Source organism: Triturus cristatus, chromosome 9, assembly GCF_964204655.1.
Source record: "Triturus cristatus chromosome 9, aTriCri1.1, whole genome shotgun sequence".
NCBI lineage: Eukaryota > Metazoa > Chordata > Amphibia > Caudata > Salamandridae > Triturus > Triturus cristatus.
This window is the reverse complement of record NC_140592.1, coordinates 71,937,202-71,956,352: the sequence shown is the minus strand read 5'-3', so window position 1 is coordinate 71,956,352 and position 19,151 is coordinate 71,937,202.

The following is a 19,151-nucleotide window of genomic DNA, read 5'->3' as shown; positions in this document are numbered from 1 at the left end:
ATAAAAATGTCCCCTGTCTCCTGATTTTGCTGGATCTAAAGGCAACCGTCAACACCATCAGCCATCCTCACCTTTTCCACAGCCTGAAGCAGGCAGCATCCTGTACTGGTTCTCCTCCTACCTATCCAACCAACACTAGTTTGTTCACATGGGTACCTGTAGTGTCCAGAAGATCCCTAACTCCTGCAGAGTCCTAAAAGGTTGTGTTGTGTGTCCCGTCATCAACTTGTACATGTAACCCCTGCAGCTCTACTCACCAATAACATCAAAATCACCAATACTCCAATGACACATAACTACATTTGAAAGCCTCCTGCACTCCAGGTATTCTATGCCTCAAACAATGCCTACGCCTTATCCAAAGGTGTAAATCCAGCACCTACCTGAAGTTCAATCCCATCAAGGCAGATTTCATGATATCAGCCATCACCAAGAAGTAGCCCAAACGTGGCTCAGAGACATAAACCTGGACATATTCAAATCCCATGTTCACACAATACCAAGTCGGTTGAATTTACGCTGGACACCTACTTCACTCTCAAGGAATATACAGGCAAGAAAAGGAAGATGGCCTGATACAACCTCTCTCTGCTAAAGAATGTGAAACCAGTCATCCTGGAAAGTGGCATCAGAACTGCTGCTCATGCCCTTGATCCTGATGGAACTCCACTGACCCCAGTAGAGCTCCATGATGAAACTGACGAAACTCCACTGGTACCCCTTGTATACCCTTGGCTGCCCCATCTTCAAAACCAGCTGCATTGTTTACAAAACTATCACACCCTACACCCCAGAATATATAGCTTTCAAGGTGAACATCTCCAGTCAGTCTCTGCGCAGCCACATATTGGAGGCAAAGAAATACAAAACAGAAAAAGCAAGACAACAGGTCTTTTGAATCTATGCACAAAAGAACTGGAACAACTTCCCTGTGTCCATCAGACTGCAACAAACCTACACCAATTAAGCAGAGAGCTGAAGACTCACCTCTTTACACAACACTACATCCAGATTCCATAATAACGTATTGCATTCCGAAACCTAACTACCTACACAACCACTTACCGACTGTATCTTTGCCTCTCACGCTGTTCAGTGCTCCACTGCCTTTTGGCTAAGTTCATGCTACACAAATATCATATAAATGCATTCATAAAGGATAGAGAGTGTGGAGTCCAGACAATTCTCGAGATTTTCTTCAATGAAGGGAGGAAGGTAATATCTCACAGGTCAATAGAAAGGGACTTCCAATGAAAGGCTTCTAATTTGTTAAAAGTTCAAAACACGAATGAGGCACACGGTGGTGAAAGGATGACAATAAGATTTAAACTATTGGAACAAAGTTTGCAATAAATACTGAGGTAAGATCTTTATAGAGGGCTTCGTACTTCATGGAGAGGCAGCCAACTTGACGCCAGTATTGGGCTGTGAGAGTGTATCTGTGGGGGTTAAAAATGGGGTTTCATGGCAAAGGTGATATCCTCATCTAAAGCAATGACCAAGTCTTCCTGTAGTCAATTCTTTTAATTTAAGCCTACTGATAAGGGCTTTATTTTCACGGAAAGGTAGAGTGGGTGGGTTTTGTTATTAGAGCCCAAGAGACAGAGAGTACGTGGATGTAAAAGACAGCAGCCTTCTCAAAAGCCTAAACATGCTTCATCCCCGTCACAGTATCTAAACTGTCAATAGCAATCCAATAATGAATTGTACACCAAAGTACATGGTTTGGGAGAGAGCTACATTTCAATCCATACTCATATTCTATATATAGATGTCATTATATATATTTATGTAAATACAAAACATTGATTATAAAAAAAGACAGAATATTTCAAATATTATCACCTACAAATCTAAAAGCGGGAAGGAAGGGATATTGTTCACAAGATTCATAATACCCCTCTGGATAATAGCCATTCTTATTCAATTTTGTTTCCTTCCTTTCCTGATTGATTTAATCCAATACTTTGTCAAAACACTTCTTGTCAACGTGTGTTGCACTGGAGCACAGTCCTGCTTACTCTGGACCAAAGAAATAATATCTGTACAAATTCTGCTTTGCTGAATAGCTAGGCGTTTGCCTGTAAGATGGATGATATCCTGTGGAGCTTCATTAGGTAATGAATGAGCTATATTTGCTTTATAAAGAAGCTGTCCTCAGGTCATGACAGTCAATAGTAGTATTAAAAGGATTCATATGAATCATAGTAAGAACATTGTGTCTGATCTGTGAGAAGAAACCTTCTGGCTGGATGTAATTCACAATGCATGCATGAATGTATATGGTATTTGGAGCACAAACCTAGTCAAAAGACAACAGAGCGCTCTACATGGTCTAAGGCAAGCTTAAAGTAGGTGAGTAATAGGAGAGGAACCTGAGCTGTGGTAGGTTCATGCACTGTGTTGTAGTGTTCTTTAAAGAGGTGAGTCTTGAACTAGTTTCTCATTTGGTGCAGTCCTGATGGATGCAGGAATGTTGTTCCATATTCTTGATGCATAGATGGAAAAGGCCTGTTGCTTTGTTTTGTCCTCTTTATTCTTCTTAATCTGCAGTCTGTTGGTGTCCTTGGTTGTGGGTGTGCCAAGAGCCACAAGAGATAGTGAGCTTGTTGGCAATATAGGTGGCCGCAGTGCTTAATTTGTAAAGTAATAAGTACCGGGCCCTAAGTTTTGCTCATTAACCCACAGACGCCGCTACGAATATTAGAGGTACCATATAGCAAGGCTGCATAGTTTTGAATCCACTTTGAACCTCTTTAATCAACCACTAGGCACTCCCAGCCTCTTTGACTCAAACTTTCAGGTTCCTTTTCATCCCTGATTTCTCCCTTTATCGCTGTTTTCTCTTGTTCCTACTTTCCCCCATTGTGTGCTTTTCTCTCTCTTGCTATGGATGAAAGTCTGAAGAGGAAAAATATGTGATGGTTCCTAAATATAAGTGCTGGGGGGCCCACTTGCAACCACCAGCTCAAATTAAGCACTGTAGGCTGGGTGCTGGTTTTGATGACTTTGTAAATGATACCGATGGTTTTGAGATGGTGCAGGCTGTCAAGGTGGGTCACAGGAGTACCATTAGGGTAGGGTGATGGATGTGATCATATTTCTTCAGGCCCAGGACGAGACGTAGGATGTTCTAAGAGGTGCTAGTGTAGAGTTTGTGAGGTCATTGAGTAGGGCACTGCTAGAGTACAAGGGCTTGGACAGCAGAGCAGTTCTGAAGTTGCTTTCTGGAACAAAGGATTTGACTTTCTTTAGAAGAGAGATCTGGTACCAGGCTTTTTTTGGGGGGGAGGGGGGGTGCGGTGGTGGCAATGAATTGCTTGAGGGAGGGGTTGGTGTCCAGAGTGAATACAAGTGATTTGGCTTTTGGTGAGAGTTGGGGGTTTGAAGTCATCAAGGTTCATGTCATTGAGCCAAGTTTGAACTGTATGTTGTAGTTCAGGGCAAATATTTGGAATTCTGTCTTGGTTGGAAATGATTGAGCATCGGATATGAAGTATTAAGGTCCTGATCAGTTTGATGTCATTCCACAAGACAATTTTTTAACTTAATTGGAGTACCTGTTGATTTATCGACTGAAATCAATCTGGAAAGGAAGGACACAAAACATTATACAGGGAGTATAAACTGCAATTATCATAAAGAGAATTATACATTTTGTGGACAATATTTCTTCCTTCCCACTTTTGGATTTTGTGTAATATTTGAGCTATTATTGTGGGTTTATGTATGATCAATGTGTTATATTGACTTGTACATATAGAAACATGCCTATATATAGGATTTGTGGAAAAACACAATTAGTCCTATATATTTATAGGACCCAGTATTATACAGTGTATCATAGACATGTATAGGGTAGGACACATTTTGACATTGTCAAGCAATTACTTTGTTCATTGCAGATCATTATTTCATTTATTACATTTTTGATCTAGTGCTCACAAATAAGGGAAAAAACCTGCGGTGTTGAGTGAGAAGACATTAAAACATGCATCAATTTAAGCAACAAGAGACTCCTTTTGGGCAATTTATTATGTAATAAAATAAGGAGTTAGGTTGTTCAATGGTCGACGATGTTTCAATCTCATGTATTTGAGATCATCATCAGGACAGGTGTGTGAGCACCTAAGATCTACAAGATAAAAACAAAAAATGTCGGGTCAGACTTTTGAACCCGAAAACCGACATACTTTTACACTTGTTAGTTAAACTTGCCTCCTGAGTGAGGGGGGAAGGAAGACCTAGTCACATTATTTTAAGGAGACAAAATGGGGAGAGAAAGCTCCTAGTGTTTTATAAGGAGATTTAATTAAGTAATTTAATTTATTTAAGGGTTTAGGCGTAAAATACGGAGTGTGTTTTATATGTATAAGTCATCTCACTGGGACTTACTCAAAGCATGGCTGGATCTGCCATGTGGTGGATGCCAACCAAGTGAAGGCACATAGTATTCGGCTCACAATAGGAAGCCTGAGGGGGCTATCAATTCTGAAATTAGAGAGAGACCGTAGGTTTGAGCAGGTAAAGGCTCTGTCAGAAAAGGTACGTTAATTGTCATGTATTGTATTTACTAGTCACGCAACTGAAGCCTACTTGAGATTTGGCAAGGAACCGGCATGTAGCAGGTTCCTTTTCAAATAATTGCTGATTTGGAGTAGGTAGTAGTATCTAAAATATAATATAAGGAAAGACCGGTGAGGGTCACCGAAGGCTTAGGTGACCGGTGTTAGGCTCATAAATGGGAGATTAGGTACGTACTTACTTTTAAGCGATCAATGGCATAAGGAGTTAATTGAGAGACCGGGCAGCAGTTCCGGTATCCAAGCTAAAGCTGCACTGAGAGGGTGAGTGTGGAAGTGAATAAATAACCGGAAGTGTATGCGCATAAAGTTGAACACGCTAGACCGCTGACCGAGAGTTGAATTGAGCATGCACAGTGGGAGCGAAAAGGCATGGGTCTTATAATGTGATAGGCAAATTGCTGTAGGAGCTCTAAAATTACTGGACCATATTACTATGGTCCGTAGTGAGGACAAGTGTAGATCAGGGGTACATGATTTCCCAGGATCGATTCCGCCTTAGATCCTATTGTTACTTTGTACACAGGGTTCGAAAAACCGTTGGGGTATTATATTTGAGGTTCACTAATATTTTGTGTGAACTGTTATTAAAACCAGGAAAACGATTATTTTGAAAGAATTAAAAAAAGAAAATTCTATTGCTTATGAATGCATTACATTTATGTGCATTTCTTTAAGATAAAAAAGTTCACGTCTTCAGACTGAAAAAATTGAGTTTGTTTATGTAGCCAAATATAAATATATAATCAGAAAATTAAAAATAAATAAACAAATAATTACGGACAACTTAACATTTACCACAAAAAACATGTGTCAGATATACGCAAAGTGCCACATGATATAATCTCTCGTCTTGTTCTTTTTTTTTTGGTCTCAAAGCCAATCGTAGGAAGAAGGAGGGAAGTGAAATGGAAGGAGACTCATAAGATTCCATTCCATTCTTCCTGCGTGTTTAGCCCATTGGTAATCGAGTATCCACTTGCATACCTGTCTGTGGAGTACCATTTGATTATTGCCGCCTCTTGGTTGTGGTTTCGGGATGTTGATTACTTGTCATGTGAAGTCATTTTCCGAGTGTCTTTTGTCCACAAAGTGTTCAAGCAGTGGGGCTGTGATTCCTTTGCAGCAGATTCTACTCTTGTGCTGAGAAATCCTTCACTATATTTTCTGCCTTGTGTGACCTATGTATATTAAATCACATGGGCAACGTATACAGTAAATTACATTGAATGAGTTGCAATTCGGGAAGAAACCAAGAGTCTGTTTTTTGTTGTCATGCTCAAAAGTTTTGGTATTGGCCATCGACTTGCAGGCCAAACAGTTGTCACATTTGTAGTGACCTTGGACTGGGGGGAGCCATAGGAAGGAATAGATAGTGTTGTCAACAGGGCCGGACTGGCCGTAGCGGGCACCGGGCAATCCCCCGGTGCACCGCAAGGGTGGGGGCCGGTTTTGGGCCCCTGGGGGCCGTTTTTGTTACAGGGCCGTTTTTGCAGCTATTGTTTTTGCAGCATAGCTACAAAATCGGCCCTGTAACAAAATCCGCCGAAAACCGGCCCTGGCAAAGAGCTCGGCGGCACCCCCAAGCCCCGGGGGGGCCGGCCGAGCACTTTGCCAGGGCCGGTTTTGGTTCCCGGTCCGGCCCTGGTTGTCAATGCGTTTTGGCTTCTGCGCTCTCACAGGTGATCTCTGATATTGCGGCCCCATTTGAAAGAGAATAACGGCGCTTCAGATGAGATGTTGGAAGTAGTTAAGACATTACAGTGTTTTTTGATGCTTTTTGTTAGTTTGTTACTGATTGGGCAAAAAGTAGTCATGCACGTAATTCTCGACACAGGTATTTTATGTTTGGGCTGTAAATAATATCTCTCAGTGAATACCATGCTGGTTGGAGTGAGCGTTTTATCAAGCGACTTGAGTATCTCCTATCCTGAAGTTTCTTAGAGAGCACTTTAACTTCACTAAAGAAATCCGCCGTGAATTTACAGTTACGTTGAATGCGTAAGAATTAGCCATAAGGGAGGCCATCTCTTAAGGCTCTAGGACGGGAGCTAGAGTATTGAAGTAGAGTGTTCCATTCTGTGGGTTTTCGGAAAAGTGTGGTGTATAATTCACCACCCCATAGTTTTGACCGTAACATCCAGATAGTCAATTTGTGCGTTACTGAAATGGGAAGTAAACTTCAAGTCCGGTTGGCAGTTGTGAAGCCAGTAGCAAAATGTAGAGCATTCAATGATGTCTCCTGACCAAATCATAAAGATATCATCGATATATCGTTTCCAGAGACAGGTTACGCCATAAAAAGGGTTTCTGTCATTTAGGTTATGTGTTGTTTCTATATCATCAACAAAAAATATTGCAAAGTTTTGAGCAAAAATTGCCTCCATTGAAGTCTGTAGAACTTGTCCTCAAATAAGAAATAGTTCTTAATAAGTGTTAGTTCTTGAAGGGAAAAAATGAAGTCTGTGGGAACTTAGTTGGGGGGGGGGTAGGTCTTGAGTTGAGGTGTTTTTCTATTACTTCAATCTGCCTTTCATGAGGTATATTGACATATAGAGACACTATATCCAACGTAACCAGGAGTTCAGAGTTAGAGTGAAATTGTTCTAGTTCGACCAGATTGATAAAGTGAGTTGTGTCTTTTACATAGGTGGCAGTCGTGTAAACAGCCTTTTTGAGAATGCCAAAGCAGGAGTCCACTACAGAGGTAAAAGGGGGTGGCCAAGGACTGGTTAAGTTCTAGGATAATGCCTAGTGCCCAAGTACCAGAAGACAAAGAAGCAACATGGAGATGTGATCTGCTTACACATTGTTGAGTATCTAGAGAGCTCTTGCTAAACTAGCAAGCACCCACAGGAGCAAGGATGTTTGTCACATTGTAAATCAACATTATCTGCCACCAGTGAGCCAGCAGGGCTCAGTGGTGATCGTTTTTGAGGACAGGCACTTTTCTCCCTGCATCAGATATTTATCAAGAGAGAGAAACTCACAAAGCTCAAAGACAGGAAAAGAAAGACGGAAAAACCGCCACAAAACAAGAAAGCTGGGACCTGAAACAGTTAGAGAAAGGGGCAGGGACTGTCAGGTAGGGGATAAAAGAGGCATGAGGTGCAATGAAGACTGCCCAGCCTTGGTATGCAGGGCACCCAAATTTAATTTCACTGGTCAAAGACTTCTGAACAGAGTTCTGGGTGCCGGTACTCATTCTTTTACAAATTAAGCACTGGTTGGCTCCCACTGTTGGCTTACACTTAGATGTACACTACATTGCACCTAGGGTGCTCCAATTCCGCACTATATAGAGAGAGTCTCTCTCTGTCTCTCTCTCCCCTTTGATTGGATAAAGTCACAAATGGAGAAAAGACTGCAAAGGGTGGCTCAGTTGCAAGTCTCTGCAAGCATCTGCTGCCTGTTAATGTAAGTGGATTGTACTAATACAATCACAGTCATATCACAACTAATGTGATCAGGTTTGAAACCTCTGAGATTCAGCACAGTTTTTTTGCATATTAAAAGCCATCCGCTAATAACTTGACCACCCACGAGAACCTAGATATGAAAGGCCCACCTCTTGTGGCATCAGATGCATCAACTGGCCTGGTCCCAGAGCCAGATCCATCTACGGCTCTGCTGGGACCTTGCCAATGCTTTGTCCTGCCTTGGCTATAGCCATGTAGCACAATTTACAAGCAAGCAAGCAAATGAATACCAGGAAAGCGACTCTTGTATGTACATCTCATAGTGCACAGCAGCCCAAGCATGGAGGTACAGCACGCATCCTTCCGTGCATTGTGACCTTTGCTTTAGGAGGGACATATGTCACAATGCCAAACCTACCGGTGCTTTGCACAGCGGCATCCAGGAGAGCATGCAGCAGTCTCCAAGGACAACCGCTTTCTACTCATATAGATCAAAGTAGAATAAGCTCATGATGAATAGGGGGGGGGGGGGTGAAATTTGCGTACTTTGCTTTCATGAAATTTCAATAAAACGACATGATTTTAGATGTAATAAGGGGAAATGCAAACCCGTCATTTAACCCTATATTTTAGCATGAAATGCATTCTCACATCAATTTTCGATGCGAGGATGCATTTTGTGGTGCACAACACATACAGAGTGAGCAACAGGTTCTTGTGTCCTGCTGTTTGCAGATATTCATGTGCACTCATCTTAATTCTGATGTGAACAGTGTTGAATTACTTATTGTAGGATTATGGGAGAATTTTGGCAATTTTACCGAGAGAAATGGAAAATTCAAAAAATTACACACATTATGCCGCCATAATTTTAAATTTGTCTGGGCTGAATGAAGAACAGCTTTCACCTTTATAATGTTTCCTATTAAGTAAAATTTGTATACTTCGCGAATGCAGTTTTACGAAAACCCTGATTATTGGCGTGCCCAAGCTCATGGAAGTTTCCTGAGTTTGCGCTCTGATATTCTTTTTCCCCGCACACAGGCCTTATTTACTTGCAAGTGCAAGTTGGCTCTCAAAATAGGTGTGCCATTTTCTTATAAGTGAACTTTAAAATGGTTTTCCTTATGACTTTGAATCTGTGGGTATGTTGGAAAAGTTTATCTTGAAAAAAATGAAAAGGGGCTCAACAGCCCGATTTTAACAAGGCCTGGGTGAAATTTCCATTACATCGGAGAAATTGGAGTAATTTCAGTAATAACGCATTGCTCTTATGATGCTGGATTACCATAATTAAGCAATTACGCCAGTTTGAGTAACTAAGAGTAATTTGGGGGAAAAATCCTATAGAAGGAGTAGAGAACAACAATCTAAGAGAGAGCGAGCAGCTGCTGGCTCGCGCTGTTCGTGTCCTATAGCATTTAATGCTATTTTCTTAGTGGAAAATACATCATTGGGCCCGTTTTGGACACAATGGTGCCTTTTGCTCTAAGAACATTGGACAAAATGCTGGATTACGCTTCTCACATAATTACGCATAACTAAGATTAATTTTGCTGTAATTACAAGTAATTCGGCTGAAGAGAATTATGCCCCTAGTTTTAATGTGAAAACCGACATGCGAAAAACTTCAAGAACTGTGGGCATTATTAGAGTGCTTTTGGAAATTACTGATCTTTTTCAAGGCACAGACTTTGCAACTTTGCACAATTAGCCTTCTGCAAAAGAAAGCAGTGATTCCTAATTTTGCCAGTGGCTACTTGTGGGGCACGACCTCCAACCCCAGCACCTGGCTTCGGGCCATGAAAGGGGTTGAATTATTACCATAAGACTTTTCAGTGGAAGCTCCAAAGCACTATAGGCCACATGTATCATAGTTCCATTTTGCATTCCCTAAATAGCGAATTTTAGGTAATCTCTTTTTAGGGAATGCAAAATCGTATGTAAGAAAATAGAGATTCCCTAATAGCTATTCCTACAGAGTTGCAATGGCAATTAGGTAATCGCTCCTAGAAAATGCTACGCCATTTGTTCCTATAGGCCTAAAGGCCCATAGGTGCGAATGGGTTTGCCTTACCTAATTTGCAATTACCTAATTGGTACAACCAAGGATGGCTCTGGGCATAAGGCCCTCCTGAAGCACCCCAAAGTAGAAATGTGCACATGGAACTTCGAAAAAAGCATTTTTTGTGCATTTTTTAAAATTGCACATCGTTACCATTGACTTGGAATCAATGGTAATAACATTTTCGAAATGCCCAGTTTGCATTTAGAAAATGTTTGGTACATGTGCTTAGGGAATCACTATTTGGAGTCGCAATTTTAGGTAATCGCAAAAAATTGTGATTACCTAAAATGCACTGCCAAAGCCTTTTATACGTCTTGAAAGGCTATTTTGCATTCACAAACGGGCAAATCTAGCGATTTGCACTGTTTACGAATACAAAATAGGTTGATACATGTGGCCCTATGCCTCATTCTTTCTACATTGCAAAATGCAAGTTTGCATTTGCAAATTTAGCTAAGATGAACTTACTACTTCCGGTCAAGATGATTTTTGTAGTTTTCTGTTTACTATGGCAGACTGACACGCTGCTCCTTTAAGAGCATGTGTTTTCAGAGACGTTTCGCAATGAGGTCACTTGTACTATTTGTAGCTCAGTCCCCCTAGCACCCCCCTTCCTCGCACCCATAGGCCCCAGTTTCCTTTCCTAGAAACACAGGCACATGACTTGATTGTACTGCAGTTGAGGAATTCCAAGCAGCGCTCAACCAGGCGTAAACAAGAAGCCAGAGCGAGGGGGAGGAGAGGCTTGGATTTGGCACAGAATGTCCTTTCAATAGCCCACACTTCCAGAACAGAGATCTCTTCACACTGAAAGGCCATTGACCGTCAAATGCGCTTCTTTTAAAGGCTTTTTGAAGAGCACACGGTACTGCTTCGGTTCACTTGATGCAAGACACAGAGGGGCATATTTACCAAGAAGTGATGGAGTGAGGCGTTAGCCTTCCTGGCTTAATACCACACTCTGCCACTTCAGAAACGCAGGACGGCACCGTATTTACAACAATATAATGCAGCCCTGTATTTCCCCCTGCGCTGGCGCTAAATTTAGCAGCCTAGCGCCAACGCAGACACACAGAGCAAGAGTGTCTGCGTTGAGGGGAAGATTGGTTATGTGCAGGAAGGTGTCCCTTCCTGCACATAATCTTGTAATGGCGTTTTGTAACTTCTATGTGTGTTGCTTAATGCAGCACATTTTAATGGCTGTTTATGTGCAGGAAGGGACACCTTCCTGCACATAAACAATCAATGACGTTTTGCTGTTTCTATGTTTGCTGCACAAGGCAGCACACATGGAAACAGCAAAAATGAGGAGAAATAATACATTTCTCCTCGTTTCGCCAACTTAAGACCAGGATTTACCTGGTCTTAATGTTGGCGCTGCCTCCTATGTACCCCACCCTTGTACATAGGGGGCAGCGTTAAATACAATGGGTGTTGCAGGGGAACGCCCACCGCAATACCCATTGCCCACCCCTTTCATGCTAAGCGTAGCCTGAAAGGGGGCCTTATTTACAAGGCAGCGTTAAGCCATATTAAGTGGCTTAACACTGCCTTCTAAATAAGGCGAAGCCCCTACCACCACTACAGCATCCTGAAATGTGACGTTGTGATGGTGATAGGGGCTTGTAAATATGCTCCAAAGTTGTGCAAATGTATTTTATGTATTACTCCTTACTGTTTGCTGTTGGGGTGGAGGGTGGTGGAGAGAACTATGTAGTGCAGGAAAAGTCCCTAAAGCAGTACACGGTGTACAGGCCTCAAGTAACTACAAGGTTTTCCTTTCAGTATGATGCGTAGCAGAGTTTTTGAAGAAGAAGTAACTTAGGGTCAGATGTACAAATGTATTTACTTTTCACAAACCTTGCTGATTTGGTATATCGCAGGCTTTGTGAACAATAACTGTGTATTTTTAAATTTAGTAAACATGGTTAGCGATTTGGTAACAGGTTACCCAATTGCTAAACTGGTTCAGGAAACCATACTAAATCGCTATTTGGAAGGAACATGTTTAAATGCCGATTCTCAATGGGATGTATAATTGTTGTCTGACCAAAATCTGTTTCCAAAACATTAATATTTTACTGACACCTCAGAGGAGTGGTAACCCATTTGCAAATGGTAATCTATCTCCATGGGACCCCTTACCCTTTGTGAATGCTGACAAAAATTTTTTTAAGAGTGGACAGTAAGTCTTAAAAAAGATTGAAAAACCTTACCTTCGGGGAAAATGGGCTGCATATAAATAAAATTGCTTTAATTAAAAGCAATCACAGACATGGTGGTCTGCTGATCCCAGCAGCCTACCATCTCTGTGATTGCAGGAAAACGTAGTGGGTCACAATTTGCGACACACCTCATTAATATTCATAAGGTAAATGAAATTGTGACCCAATGCGATTCAGTATTTTGAGAACTGACTATGAGAACTGAGGTTGACTTCTAAAATACCAGTGGATTCGCTAAAATTGAATGCGCAAATTGCAACCACTTTTAGTAATCTCAAGTGTACATACAGCTAGCCGTTAATTTGATGACGCCGGCATACAACACCACAATCCCTCTCTCTCTGCCTCGCCTTCAGCTCTTCTCCCGAACCCCACGGTACCTCCCTTCTAGAATCCCAAAGTAATGTTTGCATAGAACGACAATGTGTTTTAAAAGTCTACCAGGCCGATTAGATATTGGGGGCCTGATTTTGAATTTTGGCAGACGGATACTCCATTACAAACGCGGTGGATATACGTAGGCCACATTACAAGGGCATTTGGATATAATCCACTTGTAATGAACTGATTGGATATTTGTCACGATTGTGAAGGAATACCCATCCCCAAAACTCTAAACCAGGCCCTAAACTGAAGCTAAAATATTGGTACAAGAAAGAAAGCCTAGAATCAAGTGCAAAAATAAATGGCTTTTTTTAATGCTCGTTCAAGCTTTCTTTCAGTACTATTGACTGGTTGAGGCTACAAAGTTTGAGATTTCAGCTGCTTTTGCTTGCCCCTGTATTTGAAAGTCTAATGCGTAATTCAATATTGAGTGAAATCAAAGGCTGCAATTGGTTGAAAATGGTTAATAAATTCAATACTGCTCAGAACAGGGTGTCCACCCCAAAGTACATCTTCCCTGGTGCTCTAAAACCCCTCATGATGGCACTGTCTACAAGCATGGCCCAGTGTGCCACCATGCCTGTGATGGCTGTGATTCCTAATGGGTCACAAACTGTGACCTACTTCCTTAATATTCATGTGGTATGTTGATTTGTGACCTACTAGGAATCGTTATTTAAGATTTAAACTTTTTTGTACATTAGGAGTTGCTATTTCCTAATTGCGATTCGGTAAGAAGTGCAATTAGTAAATCACAATCCCTACATTTTGTACATATGGCCCCAAGGACCCAAGGCTGTGGTATAAGGACTGCATCAGCCAAGGAAGGAGGAAGCCTAAAGCACACCATAGGATGACATTTAATTTGTGGCAGGCAATAGAAAATACAGACATTTTGGGAATTGTTAATGGGAACTCTGCCCCCCCACCATTTGGACTCTGTTCTAAGTATTAGCATTTAGAGAGATTATATTTGTGCTCTACATGGTGGAACGGACTTTGATTGTACTGATGAAACTTTGCTAGCCGATGTCCCCCTAAGGCTTTCTTCAGCAGGGGAAGTGCATTTACTTTTAATCCAGACTACATTGGTAAAGCAACTGGACTCAATGTGCTATGTGTTAAGTTTCTTAAATTTGACATGCACATCTATGACTAAGCCTGGGCGGAGTTCGCAGAATCCGCTATGCGAAACTCTGCAAAGTGACAGTGGAGTGGAGTTCCGCGAGCAGTGGGTGGGGTTATCTCATACCGTTCCCAATGATTTTTAGTGCCGGGTATTTGTCCCGTGCTGTAAAATCAGCGTGAATAGCATCTCGCACAGTGCAAGAGGGCATTGCTTCTTTCTGCTGCTCAAGTAGAAGGTCTACTCGAGAGGCAGCTTCCTCAACGCAAACGGAAGGTTTCTCAACGCGAGTGTTAGCAACCATCCGCAACTGCCCACATTGAGAAATCCCACTAGGAAGTGGTCTAGCTCCACTAAACTCCACGAATGGAGTGGAGTTCACTGCCCAGGTTTATTTAGAACCCAATAAAACTTCAGGTGTGTAACACCGATTTCCAGCTGGGTCAGCCAACAAAGTCAGGTAGAGAGGTGTTTAATGTTCCTATCTTTAAACAAGCACTGACAAAGTCAATAGGCATGTTTTTTTTTGTAAATTAAAGTGCTTCTTCAAGATTAATGATTTTGTGATGGATGGGTGAATGGCCGCGTACAAATATTAGCCAATCGCTAGAAGAATAGATGCACAAGTGAGTGCATGGATAGCTGAGTGAGTGAAGGAGTGCATCAACTGATGATTATATGAGTGAGTGAGTGGATGGATTGATGACATGTGAATGATGTATGGGTGTGTGAGTGCATGAATAGATTAATGAGATCATGGATAGAAGAAAAGGTAAGTTGGTGAATGAGTGAGTAGGTGGATGAATGTATGTGACTTGCAAGAAGTGTTTACCACGCCTCAGGCCATGGCTTACTATCAAAAAAGTAAGCTGCAATGGGCCTCTGTTACTTAACCTGTTAAATGCTGTTTCAGCCCTCAATTGAAAGCTATCAATAGGACAAGAACGCTCACACTATCACATGAATTACCAGTATTAAGGAAGCGAGTACCATCATGAGACAGACGCCCACATTATGCCAAGAGTTAACATCATCTTTCTAGTAATAGCACTATGACATGAGTTTGCATCTTCCTGCCACAAATATCTACAAAATGCTAAGTGTTACCACCATTTTGCCAGTCCTAGCATTATGGCAGAAGTAGGTGCCATCAGGCCTTGGATGTCTAGAGTATGAACACAATTAATACCCTTATGGGCAGGCCACTATTATGTTACGGGTGGACACCATTATGCAATTAATGCTAACATCAAACTAAGAATTACCACTGCTAGACCAAGAATCCTGTGCTCCTTCTACAAGCCCTTGAGGCTTTCTTTGCCGCTGCTGCCTGAACTCCGCGGCTAACCAGCTTTCAGTGAGCATCCTGCTGGTGATATGCTAAATGACACCTGATCTGTACCTGTGTCACTGACCTCAGACAGTCAGACTAAAGCCGCTTTAACAAAGAGATTCTTAACCATAACCAATCTGGGTTGCATGGTTTAACACTAAAGTGACTGTTGTATGGATCTATGCCTAGCTTTATGATATATAAATACCAATCTACACATACACAGTCTTTCATCTACTTGAGATTACTTGGAGAGATTAGGAGCCGCCCAATGACAGAGGCGGATGTGTATAGGGCATATTCTAGTGACTCACGTCTTCTCTATGACACCCGAACCAATGGGAAACTGGCATTTCCGAATGAAATCCCAAGTCACAGTAGCGTCCCAAGTACTGCAGACAATACCCCCTGCCTAATACAATGAAAACAAGAATTTTCCCCACAAGTTCAAAATCATCATGTTATTTATTTTATTACATTTTTTATTCTATTTTTTTATTATTATTATTTTATGTTTTTATTTTTGTAAATTTTTATTTTTATTTATTTTGTATTTTTGTTATGCTCGCTCTAGTTAAGAAACAGAAGATACAAAATAAAGGAGTAATAAAAAAAACAAATGCAGTCTTAAAGAATGGACTTTGCAGGAAATTCTGAGCAGGTGATCATCCTAGATGCACAACACAAAAGAAAAGTATAGATGCCACTCAATATGCAGAATCATACAATTGCTATTACAGTAAAATGACTGTAAACGGGAAAAGAAGAAACGTCATCCATCAATCCAGACCAGGGCACTCAAGTGATGACTTCTGAATGTAGGATGATCAGTGTGCGAGAAGCACACTTACTACATCTAATGGCTGACCAGGCTCTCACTGCACGGCTTATGCAACCTCTAAAGGCCACAGAGTAGACACCGCCTTTCACAGGGTGGACACTGCCTTTTTTTTTTAACCAATATTATTGTCCAATTTCACAAATTAGCTCCCAGTTGAAGTTAATATTCTACCATTGTCCTGTTCTCGGGAAGCTGTCCCATCCTGACCCAGTCGAAGGATCCCCAGACGGTCAATGTAGAGGCGTGGTTCCAGGGCGATGAAATCCTTGATGACTATCTAGGACACATGGAGCAGAGGAAGCCGGACAGCTTTGTAAATGTTATGCCCTGTAGAATCAGGACTTAGCTCTTTCATTGACTTGCAGGAACAGGATCCAAACTCAAGAACGTGTACTCCCACTTCGGAAAGCTCACTAGAATGTTGCAGCAAACGTGGAGATTGCAGTTGGCGCAGTGTTGTACGAGCTTGGAAGGCCAGGGATGGGGCCTTTTGGTCAGAGATGCTGACCATTGAACTGGGGAACCAGGTTCGAGGTCCAGCCTTGGCTCCCCATCCTGTGATTCTGGGCAAATCTCATAATGTCCATATGTCTAAAAAATGTGTAAAGTAATCTGGTGCTCATGTAAAATGCTCTAATTCCCCAGTTCCAGGTTCTAAATTGGTAAAATGTGTTTGACTGCCACCTTAAAGTGGCCATCATCTTCCCCCAGAGTCAAATATGCAGCATATTTGAAATATCTTTGGTCATGTGGTTACACACAACCATAAATGTCACTTTATTGTACAAGTTTTCATAGATTTTTAGGATTAGCATTTAGATTTCAGTGAATTGCAAAAAAGTTCAAACTTTACGAATATCAAAGCAATAGAACTACAAGTTGTAACGTTGTTTCTTTTTGGGTGAATTGGGCCACTATGAACACATTTTATATTTCTTGAAGGGTTTTTTATTATATTTTAAATGTTATATTTGAGAAAAAACATTTTAATCTAAATTATTTGAATCTGTTTTGCACACACATATAACTAGTGGTAACAATTTCGTATCCCAAAATTATGTTTTAAGATTTGGCAACATTTTCTGCATCTTGCAAATTATATGGTGGCATAGCCCAGGAGATTAATATGTCCATAGTGCATATATGTCTGTAAAATGAAGTTCCCAATTTTGAATCATGGCACAGGTCTGCAGCCTGAAAAGGTTGACTCAGCCTTTCATCCTTCCGTCCTTAAACATATGAATATATTTGAGTTGGATTACATGTTATTTGAAGCACTGTGAAAGTGATCATTATGAGCTCTGCAAGGCCCGTACTAATCACTAGCCCAGATTTACTAAAGGTTTATGTTGGGGCAACGCAAAGCATCACAGACCATTGCCAAGCCACGCAAACAGCAGCAGCGGATCAACTTTCATATGCAGTGCTGATTTGTACTGAAAGTTGACCCTTTCGCTCCATCCAAACCTCTTTGAGTAAAAAATATAAATAAATCTAATTCAATGTTAAACAAATACATAACATAGTACATTAGTATAGCAGTACATTTAATATTAATTTATAACATTTTAATACAATTCTTTGAATGACAGAACACTAATGACACCATCTTCACCAGAGAAATCCATTCCAGAATTTACTTATTGTAGTAAACATGTTTGGGTCTTTTCTAGGTCACAAAACTGACTGGAAAAATCCACTCTAATGCCAATGTCAAGGTCATCAATATGCAATATTATGACTAATAGCTTTAACAACAGGAATCAAAAGAAGCAACATACCCTGCTATAAAAATACCACTGATGAAGGAGTTAACACTGAAAAGAAACTCTAGAGTGCTTAACAAATGCCCTGACTTCAGATATCAGTCATTGGTACACAGTAAATCTGGGTCTTTAGATCAAAATCAATTCTATAAAGTGAATAGACTACAGAGGGTTATTTTATGTACCCAAGATATATGTTCAATAAATATAAAGGATCAGAATAGAAACTATATGACAAACTTACCCTGGAACACAATACATTTTCTTTAATTCTTTAGGTAAACTAAAAAGTAAATTCAAGAAATGTGTTTTTTCTCCATTTTAAGAGAATACAATTTGGCCATTACATCGTACATTGTACATTGTACATTCGCTAGTACTATTTTAAAACATTTTCAAATAACCATTTTTCCTATTTTGGTGTAAAGAAGAATTTGTCGAATGTTTATTCGCACAGGTTAATTAAATGCAGTTAGGCATTGCTGCACATGTTACACTTCGGTGCCAGATGTAGACACCGTGAGATAATCAGCACATTGAGTAAGAAGCTTGGTTTGTATATCTAATTTGTTTTCCACATTCCACACTATAGTGCACCACAGGTTGTGAACAGAAGGTAATCGTGCTCCAGAAATAGATGAAGATGTTTATTCACCGAGGCATAAATACTCCCACAGAATCCCAACAATCATCATTTATCTCCACACTATCCCAAAGATGACTTCCACCATACTCTCAGCAGTACCTCAGATCAACCACCCTCTTCCTTACATTTCAATGTAGGATTTAACTGAAACTGATAATTTTCTTCTTCAACTTCATGAGACCCAAAAACCTCAATAGACTTCCACCCCTGAACAAACTCTTTCACACCCATCTATTTTAATGCATCAGACATGCTCTTGCTTCTCTACTGTTTGAGCACACCCTCTCCTATAACACAGAAACATCCACTTTCCTCCGTCAGCCCTTCTAATACGTTCTCAAAACAAGTATGTATTGCTTTACTTTCTTCTTAATATCAGTATCAAAAGTATGTATCTTCTTAAAACCAGTGGAGTCTAAGACTAAGCTGTTAATCTTTCCTAATTTTCTTTGCTAGCCATCTACTACAATAGTCATATGATGGCTTTCATTGATATATTTGTTTAAAAGCGCAACCTGGTGGTTCCCTGTGGTAGAAATAAGTTGCCCATTTCACTGACAATTACTCACTGAGGGAAGGTAAAATACCATTAAGATGTTTGCTTTTCCACTTCAAATAATTCTCCTCTGATGTTTAATGGGCAGTGTACTAAACCCGCATAGTAGATATAGTAGACACATCTAGTAGCAGCAAGTTTAAACCTGGGCCATTTTCAGTGCTAGACTACTATGTACATCACATGCACTGAACCTCTCTTAAT